General features: G+C 30.3%; 1 protein-coding gene across 2 annotated transcripts in view; it reads left to right on the top strand.

Moving 5' to 3' along the window:
• Positions 1-6,596: 6,596 nt before the first annotated feature.
• LOC126743514 (uncharacterized) overlaps positions 6,597-14,405 on the top strand; it is a 49,259-nt gene continuing 41,450 nt past the window's right edge. For both annotated transcript variants that reach the window (XM_050450645.1, XM_050450646.1), the window contains exon 1: positions 6,597-7,049. The gene's annotated coding sequence lies outside the window, so the exon portion shown is untranslated. The remainder of the gene's footprint in view (positions 7,050-14,405) is intronic.

The following is a 14,405-nucleotide window of genomic DNA, read 5'->3' as shown; positions in this document are numbered from 1 at the left end:
TCTTACTGCCTGTTCCCTACTTCCCAGATAGCTGCCAAATCATCCATTAGCCTTTAGGTTATAATGATTTAATTTAGCTACTAAAAGATCAGTGTTTAAAGTATCAAAAGCTTTGGTCATGTCAATGAGCACTGTTGGGCAACAGTGACCATTATCAAAGGACCTTGCGATACCACTAGTTATTTTCAACAAGGCCGTGGCACAACTGTGGTTAGCCCTAAATTGATATTTAGGTATTATACATTTAGGAAGAAGATAATCTAGTATTTGGGTTTTTACAATTTTTTCCATTATTTTGGATGGAGTTGGCAGTATACTATTTGGGCGTAATTCACCCACAGAAGTTGGGCTGGATACTTTAGGAACAGGCATTATGAGAGCCCTTTTCCAGATATCATATAACAACGCCAGCCATGAAAGACGAGTTTATAATATTAACAAGAGGGCCTAGACACGTCGAAATACAAGATTTTAACATGCGTATAGAAACTCCGTCTATCCCAACCGCACCGCTCCCAACACTGTTCAAGGCCCTAAGCACCTCAAGTTCTGTTACAAGTCTAAATGTAAATGGATCAGAATTTATAGATGAGCTGAGAAAATCCTTTAAAAGAACAGGATCAACCTATGCAGCAGGTGTACTATCTATAAAATAATTATTTATTATATTTGGTTCTTTAATGCTACTTGGAATGGGAGTAAATTCATTATTAATAATTCTCCAATTAGCAACTTTTTTCCAAAAATCTGTACTAGAACCTTTACTTGTATTTATTTCATTGGAAAAATATGCCTTCTTTTCTAATTTTATAGCCTTATTGACATTATTTTTTAGATCAATATAATAAGTTCTACTAGAAGCAGTTTTTAGTGAGATATATTTTTTAAAGGCTTTATGTTTCATTTCAATCATTTTTTTTAGATTATGGGTTAGCCATGGTGGACTGGTACTTCCAGATTTTCTCAGCTTTAATGGACAAAGCATATCAAACAAATCTAACAGTTTAGAATTAAGTATTTCTACTTTAGTATTAACATCGTCAGTCTTATATAACTCACGCCAATCTAGATGCTCTAAATAATATTTAAATACTTCAGAGTTAGTCAGTGTAAAATCTCTTTTATATATCATAGTCTTAATCGGCTTCAGTTTATCACATTTTATAGTACAGAATACAGCCTCATGGTCTGTCTGTATTGGATCACAGGGTATCACACCATGATCCTTGACTAGTTAATATTATTTACAAAGATGAGGTCGATTAGAGATTCACTATTTAGTGTTATTCTAGCAGGCTTATCAATAATTTGAGTCAAATTAAAAGTCGTAAAAATATTATATAAAAATTTACATTCTACAGTGGTGCTATTTAAAATATTAATATTAAAATCTCCTGTACATATAAAGACGTCACAGGTACAAATCACTTCTGGAATTAAGTCATGCAAGTATTTTAATTCAGAGCATGCCACTGCTGGTGGTCTATAAACTACTCCCACAGTTATGTTTTGCCCCTCATGCTTAAAACTTATCCAAAGATGGTCAATGCCATATCCTGAGTAAGGCAGATCTGCTTTTCTTGGCTGTCTTTTCTTTTCTTGATTTGATAAAATAGAGCTGAGTAACGTAGTATCTCTACTCGTATGATTACAACTTCATTTGCACTTCAACTTCATCGTCGTGAGTAATGGCTGTCATTACATGCTCATTAAATAATACAGTGAACGGCAAAAATACGAAACAAATTCAATAAAAAAATAAATGAGGGCGTGTTCGAAAAAACGCTCGCATACGTCATTTAATATTTTTGGTTGCGTCTATAGCCGTAGTCAATGCCAACTTTCTTTAAATTTAAATAACAAAAATGTAATCACATACAGCGTATGTGATTACATTTTTGAACACAAAATTAAAAACATTTTGATGTATCCATACTTTTATTCAACTGTTTCTAGGATACGCGGTTTTGAAAATTGCTGTTTTTATGAATTTAAAAACCTCTAAAAGTTATTCTACAAAAAATTAAGTAAAACGGATTTTATTTTTCTATTCTAACGTTTTAATTCCTTTTTTCTGAAAACATACAAAATACGATACATGTCAAAAAATATGAAACAAATGCACTTAAAAGGGTTACAGTATCTAATAAAAAAACAAGCATTACTTAAGATATAAAAGGTATATTGTCATGGTAAGTAAGTTGTTAATTATGACTTGTGTCAGTGCATATTTAAAGTAAATATGGTTCTGTTAAATGAAACTCAACGAATTGAAATTTTAATTTTTATTGGATACGGAGATAAAAAAAAAGAACTCAAGAAGAAGTTTGTAATTTGCTTAGTGCACAATATTCAGAAAGGCCCATTAGAAGAAGTACAGTAAGTAAAATTGAAAGAAAATTGAGAGAAACAGGGACAGTGAAAAATCGTATACGCCCAGGCCGTCGAAAAATTAATAAAAATACAAGATTGAATATTTTATTAGAAGTGGAAGATACTAATACTAGTAATCGCCATATTTCGTCTTCTGAAGTAGACTCAAATAATGGTGTTAGCCAACGAAGAACTTTGCGTGTATTAAAGAAAGAAAAGTTCATCCTAGATGATGATTCTGATCGCAGACTAGAATTTTCTGGAGAATTAGATTAGATCAAAGAATCATACACAGCATCCACAAAACTTCATAAAAAATTTCTTGACAAACAGAATCTTCTGCGTAAGAATAGCAAATACCCTCTCCTCAAAATTTATACTAGAAAATGGTATTCGTCAAGGATCTGTACTCAGCCCAACCTTATTTATAATAGCTATAAACAGTATAAGATCAGCTATTCCTCCATATATAAATTATAGAATATTCGCTGATGATATAGTAAAATATCACTCATCTTCAGATAGTCAAATATGTCAACGAAAATTGCAAAAAAGCATCAATAACATTATATCTTGGGCACATAAAAATGGATTCACTTTCTCACCAAATAAATCTAATACAATGCATTTCTGTAAAAAAAGAAACTGCCCTAAGACAAACATTATTGAAATACAAAATTTCGAAATTCCTAATGTAATATCAAACAAATTCTTAGGATTAATTTTCGACAATCAAATAACCTGAAAAGACCATTTTAAACACTTAAAAATTAAATGCACTGCTGATATAAACCTACTAAAGATTTTAGCAAACTCAAAATGGGGGAGTGATTACAAGACCCTCCTAAAAATATACACTACCATTATTAGACCAAAAATAGACTATGGAAGTATAGTTTATACATCTGCAAGGAAATCATATATAAATACAATAAATCCAATACAAAATCTATGTCTTAGAGTGTGTACTGGAACTTTTCCAACTAGTCCAATTACCAGCTTAAATTGTATAACAGGAATCACCCCTCTCGACATTAGACGCACACAACTACTCTTAAAATATTCAACCAAATTATGGTGTCAACCAAATCATCCATTATATAAATTTTTTTTTCAAATACAAATACCAGAAGATTTATATACTCGAAGCAATCAAACTATTCCACCTAACATAATACTAATGAAATCACTCAAAATGTATAATATAAAACTCCCTGAAATAGGCCATCATACCAACTATAACTTTCCACCCTGGATATACATTAATATAGATATAAACTTAAATCTAACTAAATTCAATAAAGAATCCACACATCACCAAATTATAAGAAATGAATTTTACACCATTATTAAGAATAATTACTCCGACCATATCATAATTTTTACAGACGGATCAAAGACAAATACACATACCAGCTCAGCTTTTTTTTCAAAATATTTCTCACAAAGTTGTGCAATAAATTTAAATAGCAGTATACTTACAGCAGAGTTACATGCTATTGAAGAAGCAATTCACTTTCATAAAAACATCATCTTTCAATAAATTCTTAATTGCTACAGACTCACTCAGCTCATTACATACTCTTAAAAGATATAGTGGTGAACACCCATCATTCATAAATATTCAAAATGAAATAATCAAATGCAATAGAAATGGTAAAAATATTAGTTTTATCTGGATTCCCAGTCACATAGGTATAGACGGAAATGAAACAGCTGATAAAATGGCAACAAATCCAACTGGTATTTGTTCTAAACTATCAAATACCTTTTACTACAGAGATCTATTCCTGCAAATAAATAACAAAATACAAAAACTCAACTCAAACTAGATTTAGACGAAACCGACAATAAGCTCCTTGAGATAATCAAAATACAACCTTCACCGTACCTAGATGTAAATTTAAACAGAAAAGACCAATCAAAAATTTTTAGAACTCTGATAGGCCACACTAAAACCACTCATGAATATATCTTAAAGAAGGAAAATCAACCAATATGCCCCTTTTGCAAGGATTATTTTCTCACCATAAAATATATTTTTGCACATTGCAATAGACTGCATATATTTAAAATAAAACACAATTTACCAATCACCACTAACCTAAAACATATACTTGAACCAAACAAAGAAAATATAAAGAATATAATAGAATTCTTAAAAGAAGTAAATCTATATAATAAAATATAAAAAAAAACGTACAGGGCGCTAAATGGCCTCAGATGCTGATGCGCCTTTACAAACCTAAATTCTCTCTCTCTTGGGTAGGGATTTTAAATAATAAAATTATTGGACCTTTTTATTTCGATCAAATTCTTACCGGAGACCGATATTTAGAATTTCTTCAAAATGATTTAATTCCAACTCTCGCAATTTCTTTTTAAAATCCAAATCAGCTTAATATGTCAAATAGGTCTATTTGGTTTTAACAGGATGGTGCCCCACCCCATTTTGTTCGTCAGGTACGCGAATATTTGAATGGGGTATTTTCCGGACAGTGTATTGGTAGGACGGGTCCTACGAAATGGCCTGCGAGATCCCCAGATCTCATACCCCTGGATTTTTTTCTTTGGGGGTATTTAGAATCAAAAGTTTATAAAGAGAAAGCGTGCAAATTAATGAAAATACTCTTTGCAATGTTTTGGATAAGTTTCATTTATAATTTTATGTATGTACATACACTGATTTTTTGACATGTATCATATTTTATATGTTTTCAGAAAAAAAGAAATAAAAAGTAAGGATAGAAAAACGAAATTCGTTGTTTTCTATTTTTAGTAGAATAAGTTTTAGAGGCTTAAATTCATAAACACAACAATTTTCTAAACCGCCTATCTTAGAAACAGTTAAATAAAAGTACATATTTTCTCTCCATCTAAGAACTACAATAAAATGTAAAGAAAAACACGAAATACACTAACGTGCCCTCCTTTTTAAATACTGTTTGTCCTGTTTATTGTTCTGTATAGTCTTAAGTGTTTTTAAATGTATTCGTATGTTCCTTAGAATAATTTTGACACTATCAAATGTGGTCTCACCATAGAAAACTTTTGGGCTTAACTGACAATTATTAGCACTGATGATGGCTTATACGCCGAAAGCGCTCTGCTAAGTTTTTAAAAATAAATTGCTTTAAATACGTCTGGTTTGATTAATATGTAAACGTACATAATATGGCATGTGATACATCAAAATGTTTATAATTTTGTGTAGAATCCCAATATGTAACATATGTATATGTACATTCAGGGTTTTATTTAATATAAGAAAGTTGGTATTAATCACGGCTACATGAGATACCATGTGCAACCAACAATATTAATCGACGTATGCAAACGTTTTTTCGAACACGCCCTCATTTAAATTTTATTGAATTTGGTCCATATTTTTGCCGTTCACTGTATACTATTTTCTGTTTTCTATTTGCTTATTATATTCTCTGTTAGTATATTATGAGACTGGAAAAGGTGTCGCAGATTTGGAAATACTTATCCTATATTTACCTAAAACACTTATGTGAAATCTAAAACTGAAGTATTTTAAAGTAAATGTTTTACAAGAAATTCTAACGTCTGGAAGAAATTGAATGAAGACTCAAGTTACATGTCATAACCACCGATTTTCGCTAGCGAGCGTCCCGATTGCGTAGCTTTAAATTGCTACATAAGTCACTTTACATGGAAATGACAGAAATAAAAACAGAAAAGTTAACTGGTTGCCTTCACGATTCCAGGGACCATAGGGCAAATTGATCTATAGCGCCATCTGACGAGACCTTTTATCATCGTTAGGTTCGGCACTCATGGAAAATAGCTGTAGATGATACGTATAGCTGCCAGAAGATAGCGGGCCAATCGGGTTTAAAATATAGGATTTTTCAGGAAAGATAATAGAAAATTATTAGTACATTCATCGCTTTATTAAAGCAATAAATTGAAATTGGAAAGGCCCATTAATCTGGCGGATAATGAATTTAAACAATTTGGTTGAAAACCTTCACTGTTTCTAAAATCGGTGATTTATGTAGCAAAAAAAAATTATCTGAGCTGTGTGGGTCGAATTTTAACGTGGTGTGGAAATTTATTTAGGTCAACTAAAAAAACCACTTAAAATGTGCTTAATGTGCACTTACTAACAGTTATTTCAGTTGTTTTGCATTCAAAATTTTTGTTCTCATAAGTATCGACGGCAATATACAAACACTAATCAAGATATTGTCTCTAATTTGCGATAATTAAATGCTTCATTTGAAACAACACGCGTTTTCGCGCCATTTTATCAGATGTTGATAGTTGAGAATTCTGTCGTGTGTGTGTGTGGTGTGTGTGATTTTTTTATGCTTGGCCATTGCCAGCGAAATTCCAATTTACCGCCTGATATCGACTTACGCATAATTAAACCACTTTTTTAAAAGAAAATCCGGTATTTTTTATCCGAAAACACGAGAAATCAACACTAAAACCGAACCGTTTTGGTTTCCTTTCAAAGTCAGTGTCAGCAGCCAGAAGACATTACCATAGCCATAGGCCCATAATCATAATAGGGAAAAGCAACAATTTCCGCTATAGCAGTTTTGTTTCGAGTGTGGAATGGGGCCTGGCAGCTAAAACAGCCCCCGGCCGATGCTCTTTAAACGGATCCCATGCATTTTATTATGATCCTGAATGCAGCGGACGTAAGTATCAAGTTTTTAGGTTATGTCATCTAATGGCCAAGATTCTTTCTTGGCCATTTTCGGGGATTCCTGGCCCTGCAGCAATATGTTTTCTCATTTTTGTTATTAAGTGAAAAATTCTGCTTAGTTTTGTATGTGATAATGACTAATGGGCTTATGTTATTTTGGTGTTGTTGTAACTTGGGTTGAGCCTTTTAAACTAGTCCCAGTTTCCAAGATAGGGTACTTAAAAAAATTTATTAGTAACTACATCTAGTCCTTTCATAGTGGTAGTGGTACCATAAATCAGTTTCTATGTAGTGTCAACTATATACTCTTGGTTTTATAAGAACCAATTACTAGACTAGTGACACATACAGCAGTTAATCAAAATTTATTTATTTAAACTTTTAAACATAATTATATGCAAGAGGCACTAACAAAAACAGAAATAAAGACGAATATGCATGCATCACAAACTAAACATTAGTAACTGACTAAATAGTACATTTTCAAGAAATATCACTGATGTGAGAGAGAGTAAGATTCCTCAATTTCTTTGGTATTACTGCCAGAAAACAAGTTGATGACAAAGTTATACTGCTCTAATGGTTTTTTTTTAATGGGAAGCAGTCAGTAAAACCAATGTACAATACCTTGTCCTGCATGTATAAATTTATTTTAATTTAATTTATTAGCTGTAGACCCTTGTCTTTTAAGTTATTGATAATAAGGCATACAAAAAGTATACTTTATAATGATCTTCGGCTTTCCAAAGACACAACATTAAAATCTTTAGGCATGCTTCTGTATGAAATCCTATATGGATAAATTTTATGAGTTTTGGTGTATAGGTACGTAAGAAATCTTTTCTATTAGTATTTAGTAATAATTCTCATATCGTCGTTGAAGTACTAATACCTCATAAACCCACAAATGACATTTTTCAGGAGATGAAAAAAACTATTTTTTATTTAAAGTATTTAACTTAGATATTGAATATTTTTTTAGATAATCTATTTCTCATTCAACATTATTTGAAATTAAACTTTTTACTAATTTTAATTATATAAACATTTTTTGCGGCATATGAGGTATTGTAATGCATATCTTGTTTTTGGAGTGGGATACACAGTTTACCCTTTGTAGATAAAACACTTTGTTAGAAACAAATATACCCATTTTTTATTAATAACTAGGCTTAATTTACAATGGTATGAAAATATTAAACTTCACTGTATGCTAAATTGTCATAAAAACTGTGACAGTCTCTGGGTATAACGGATTTTAAAGTTTGCAGGTGTTGCCACTTTTGTTTCTTTATTTTTCTTTTCTCATTATACATGACTGGGCACTCCACAACATCTTTTTTGGTCTCTGTGGAAGCTCTTTCCAGTTGGCATCAAAATCAAGTTTCTAATCCTACATTTTGTCATTAGGCAAATATCGTGAGTGCTTTGATGTCTGTTACTACAGGATCATTTACAACCTTACAAAAAACATAAATTTAATTAATAAACTTAATGATATTAATATAGTTAAGAAACAACTTACTTTTCTTGGTCTGATATTTCAGCAAACAGATCACAAATGTTGATGTTGTCATCAGCATCAGTTTCTGTGAACCAAAAGCAAGTTGCCTGATGAGAAACTGTATCATAAACAGTAAAATTATCACAGCATAGTTTGAAGCTTGAAAAAATGGCACTGGCTTGAACGAATGGATATACTTTAACTGCTTGCAAATCAACTGTTAAAACGCGTCCTGTTTTATTAGTGTTTTCTTCTTCTTTGTCTTTGTTCTTCTCATCCTGAGCCCTATCCTTTTTGCATCTATCAACACTCCATTCTTCACTGAAAGTTGCCCTACTTCATGTTTAGTGCATAAGTCACACTTGTCCTTTTTTATGGGATATAATGACAAATTTTTAGAATGGAACATACTATTGAAGACCGTTCTAGATAGGACTGATCTGTTATCTTTATTACAGGTTTCCTTATACAAATTAAAGAGGTGAATTAAGCTTTCAACAGTGGTTTTTAAATACAATTTTGTAGAACTGGAACGAGCATAATGTGATGGTAATTTAGGCAACTTGTCAAAAAATTCTTTAAGGTATTCTTTGTCAGCATCTTTATCTGCTCTAAAAGAAGGTTTTTTCTTTTGTTTGTTAACTTCTGTTGAAGTAGTCATACCAAGATCTCCTTTTTTTATCCAATCCTGAAGCGAAAATTCGCCCAAGCACAATGTTTGTAGAAACATCTTTTTGCAAACTTGTAGTTTCTCATTATTAATGGTTAAAAAATATTGCAAGGTTTTTTCGCTGTTTCGCTTTACTGTCTTCTGTTTTCGTATAAGTTCTTTTTGGATTGCTCTTTGTTACATGGTTTATAACAAAAATTTTTCATTGGTCCCAATTCATTTCATTCCAGAAACTTTTAAATATTCTAAGGCGTTCTTCTTCAGATATTTTTGCACAGTGCTTATTTTTGACCCTAATATGTTCCTTTGATTTGCATGGTGGTCCTAGTTTTCGAGCCTCTTTGGGAATATTATTACTAACTTTGCTGTCTTTTCTACTGTAACCCATGTATGGTTGTCCTTCCATTCTTTGTCTCTTTGTTTTATTTTTGCCCCACCTATCCTCTTGACGCTTAATGCTTCGTTTTCGTCCTTCTACCATGTTACCATAGTCTGGTTCTAGCGGGTTTTCGTCGTTTTCAGGTAAATCATCATGATCTGTCTCTGTAGTCTGCGATGTAGAAGCTTCGTCGTCTATGTGATTTTGGCCAGGCTCTCAGGTTATGTGGTTCAATTTCGCTATTTGAGCTATCAGAACAGTTGTCTACTTCTGAAATGTATCATGATCATGATCTTTACCGTCAGTCTTGCCACCAGTATTATCATAGTCCGATTCCATTGAATTTTCATTTTGAAGTATCTCATCTTGATCTATCTCCATAGTTTGTAACGTAACACCTTCATAGCTCATATTATGCCTTTCGTCAAGATCTAATAAGTTTTCTAAATCGATTTTATTGCTTGATAAAATATTTATCTCGGAAATCCCATCGGGATTTTCAAAGTCACTTTCTTCTATAGCAAGTAGTGTCAATATCATCTTCATCATATATTATGGGAAGATAATTGATATCAAAAGGAGTTATACTTTCTATTATTCTCTCTTCGTCCAAAGCACTAACAGGCGTGATAAGTAGGTGCTTATGTAAATTTTGATTGAAGTCATCTGTTCAAAATATTATACCATTAGATTATACTCGACATAACTATAACAAAAAGTTAAATTTAAATTTTATCTTAAATTAAAAAATTAAATAAAAAACGTTAGAAAACTAACTAACTAATATTTAAATTTAACTTTTTATTGGGGTAAAGTCGATTATACCCGTAGCTACTTTAAAATTATACGTTAATAAAAAATAAGGACTAATTTTGCCTTTATGCAGAGTTTGTACAACATTTTGCATAATCACAAATCACAATCAAAAGTCCTAAAGTTTTAAGTTGTTTTTTTGTTGAGTTTTACTTATGATTGTGATTATGCAAAATGTATAAATTCGGCATAAGTAGAATAAAATAATTACTCCATAATATAAGACAAATCACAAAAGGACCTAAACCCACCCTAATGTACTCTATTTTAAAGCGAATGTATATGCATAAACTTACCTGGGTTATTTTGTTTACACACACTAACAATTTTCCGCGATATGAAGACATTTTTATTGTTAATAAATAAGTAATAAATTACTGTTTCTGAAATATTCCTGACTGTGTGTTAAGAGATATTGCCTACAAAAATATGGCCATTTACTGAGAGGTATTAGAAATCCAAAATATTCACCAAGTAAAATTTATGTTGTATTCAATGTATTAACAGAGTTGTAGAACTCGGTTTACGCTAACCAATGCCACCAAAAACAAAAATTTGATTTTTTGTGGTTTACAAGATATTAGTATTTCAACGACGATATACCTCAGTATATTGCTTGGTTGTTCCTTATATTATTATATTTAAATGGTTAATTTTATACATTCTTTTAGGATTCATGAAGTTAATATAAAATAGATTGGATCAATTTGTTATTGCTAATAAATTAAATCTTACTCTTGCTAATTGCACATATCTTGATTAGTAAGTTAACATAAATAAAAAATATCTCTTAGAATACATTTATGGCTGTTTATTGGGGGTATTTCTATTCAAATATATCATATGCTTGAGATTTGGCCCAAATATTAAAATGAAACTTCTCAAGTTTTTTGAACTTAAACTGCTTACTTCACCTTTTATCTTAAATTGGCCTAATTTTTGGTAAACAGGCTACTGATAACTTAAATACATATTGATATTCATTCCTGCTCAGCAAGAAATAGAGATAAACAAAGTAGCATCTTAGTGATCTTTCATGAACTGGAAAGATCTAGAATAGAGACTAACATCATTGTTTCATTTAACCACAGCATTTATTTAAAAATTCAACTTATTGCTAGACGATTTGAGTGATTTTAGGATTATAAAGCACCATTTACAATTATCTCACTCAAAATAGAAATGATTTCAATGTAACAAGGACAAAATGCTACAAATTTGTGAAATTTATATTTTAATTTGAATTATATTCAATAGGCATACTAACGTTGTTTTAGCGAACTTAAATAGATTCATAACATGTCATTTTACTGTAGGAGTAACTACCATTTTGTCTGGGAAGGAGATGGGATGACACAGTTTGTATTCTATCAATATTTTATATAGGAGTTCATGTGTCTTTTGTCAACATTTACATAGGAGAGTCTGAAGGGGTGTCCTCCCCTTAAATCCTGCTGCAGATACATTTTACTATTAGTGTTTTGTTTTAATTTTAGGATATCTTAAATTTAAATATTAATTTCATAGTGTATTCGGATCTCTATTTAAATAAAAAAATTAATTGGCTTCTTATTTAAAATTATTAATGGGAACTAATTAGGAAAGTTCACTAAAAGCTGAAGTTAAAATTGAATTATACTCTGTATTTATCAGTAATAATTTATATATTTCAACTAGATAATCTTCCCATGATCTATTTCTTATATAAATACTAAACTTTATTGTCTTTACTATGTATTATTTTATCATGACGCAATGAGGTGGGCCATTAATCATGTTTTGGCTTATTTATTTTTCAGAATGGTCATTAAACTCTTTTGAAGTAATAAACAAAACAACATATTAAAATTAAAATGTATTACTTTGAAAATATTTGTCACCAATTACCAATATTACTTTACTAGTGACATTTATACATAATATAAAAGATTGTTTGGAGTTTAGTGGTGCATCAGTATGTTCTCTAAATGTAATTGTATAAGTATGTATTTACTAAAAATTGTCTATATTTTATATTTATTTTTTATTCTTGTTGCTACAATATTTTACTATTAAGATAATTACATTAAGACAATAAATGTATATATCTACAATACTGAGTAATAACATTCTGCATGACACAGAACTAGGAACAAATGATTGAAATGAAGTTTTTCCTTATGCATATGTACTGATAAATTGTATACATCATATATTATTGGCAATAAGTTAAACTTTTGGGTTAGATAGTTTTTGACTTAAATTGTACAATTAACTGGTAGAGCTAATTTTTTCTTTTCATATTTGTTTTCTGCATTGCAATGGTAGCGTAATTCTCAATAAACTTTTTTTATGAATACCATATAAACTTATGTTTGATTAAAACATGATAAAGATGGTAGATTTTTGAAACTATTGGTCTTTATGACCATTTTCTCATTTCAATCAATTTTTGAAGCCAGAATCCAGAGCATCTTCCAATGTGAAAATCCATGTAAATGGTATTCAAGTAGCTACTCTGTTGACAGTTTGGTATGTATTGTTTTGATATCCTCTTTAGTTTTTAGAAAATTATCATATTCTTTGCTATGAATTCCATTTCCAAGTATTCAGATACTCAGTTGGCAATTTAGTATATATTTTTTCTTGATATCCTCATTATTTTTTATCAAGTTGCACAATTTAGTAATATTTTGTTTGTCAATGACTTTAAAATATTTGGAAATTTTATTTAATTTTATGAACAAGATATTGCCTCTTTTGTTTGAGCTACAAAGGAGTTCTATAATAAACTATTTGCCTGAAAATGTTCACCTTAGTTGGGCTAGATATGAAAGCTATTTACATCTCAAAAACAATTATCAAAAACTAGAATCTTTGAAGATTATTATTTATACTTGTAATTCTCTTCAAATGAAATATTTTTATCTGGATTCCATATACATTCAATAATATGAGATTAACCTATTCATTTTGGCACAGCTATGTACTGAAAATGTCAAATATATTTGAAACAGACTTGGTGCTGACAATTCTTTTTTTCTTAAGAAAATTGGGTCATTGAACATCTGTATTAATCAATGACCAACATGTTAACTATAACCTGTTTGCCAGTAGAACAGAGGATCATCTGCTGGTTTCCTGGACAGGAACCTGGCATCTAATTTTAAATATTCAGCATAATGGTATGGAAGTTCAATCTTGGCCCTGGCTAAAAAAGGTCACCTGAATAACTAGGACTTGTTAAGGTGTACTTGTAAGAATACAGTGAGATGTACTATGTTATTAACTTTTCAGGATATTCTTGTTTTGAGTATATTTTAAATGCCTAAAGATGACAAAATATATTCAATTCCTGGAAGGTATAAAAATAAGGTCAAATGCCTGAGAACAGTTCATAAAAAACCTCAAAAACGCGCAAATTTTTGAATGGAATAAATTGAAAAATTACTAAATAGGAATAAATTTTTTAAAATTACTTATTACATGAAAGTAATTGCATTGACATATTAGCATCAATCTCCTGAATAATTTCTTAACGCATACAATAATTTGTTCATTGGCAAAGATCTCAGTAGTAGTAAGAAAAACACACTGAAAACAGTGTGTAAGAATAAATGCTACACTTGGAGCAATTTTCCTTACAAAAAAAGGTGGAAATAGGGATGGTAACAAGTTATTAAAACAATCTATAAAATTATAATTAAAGTGTCCTTAAAATTGTGATTTGAAGTATTGCAATTTCATAACAACTTACATACTAAATATATATAACAAATTACATACAAAATATCAAAAAATCTGATATATTAAAAGTATGAGATACTGAATAATCATAGATCACATGAAAAATAGAACAATTTCAAATAATATTGTAGTTTGATGCCACATCTTATGAGAAGACACTTTACTATTTTATAAATAAACATAATAAATTGCTACAAACTGAAAAATTACATATGGTTTTTTAATTTTAAATAATAATAATAATAATAATAATAAT

The sequence above is a fragment of the Anthonomus grandis genome, chromosome 13 (assembly GCF_022605725.1).
Source record: "Anthonomus grandis grandis chromosome 13, icAntGran1.3, whole genome shotgun sequence".
In the NCBI taxonomy this organism is placed as follows: Eukaryota; Metazoa; Arthropoda; class Insecta; order Coleoptera; family Curculionidae; genus Anthonomus; species Anthonomus grandis.
Note: the sequence above shows the minus strand (reverse complement) of the source record. Positions and strands in the feature narration are given on the sequence as shown.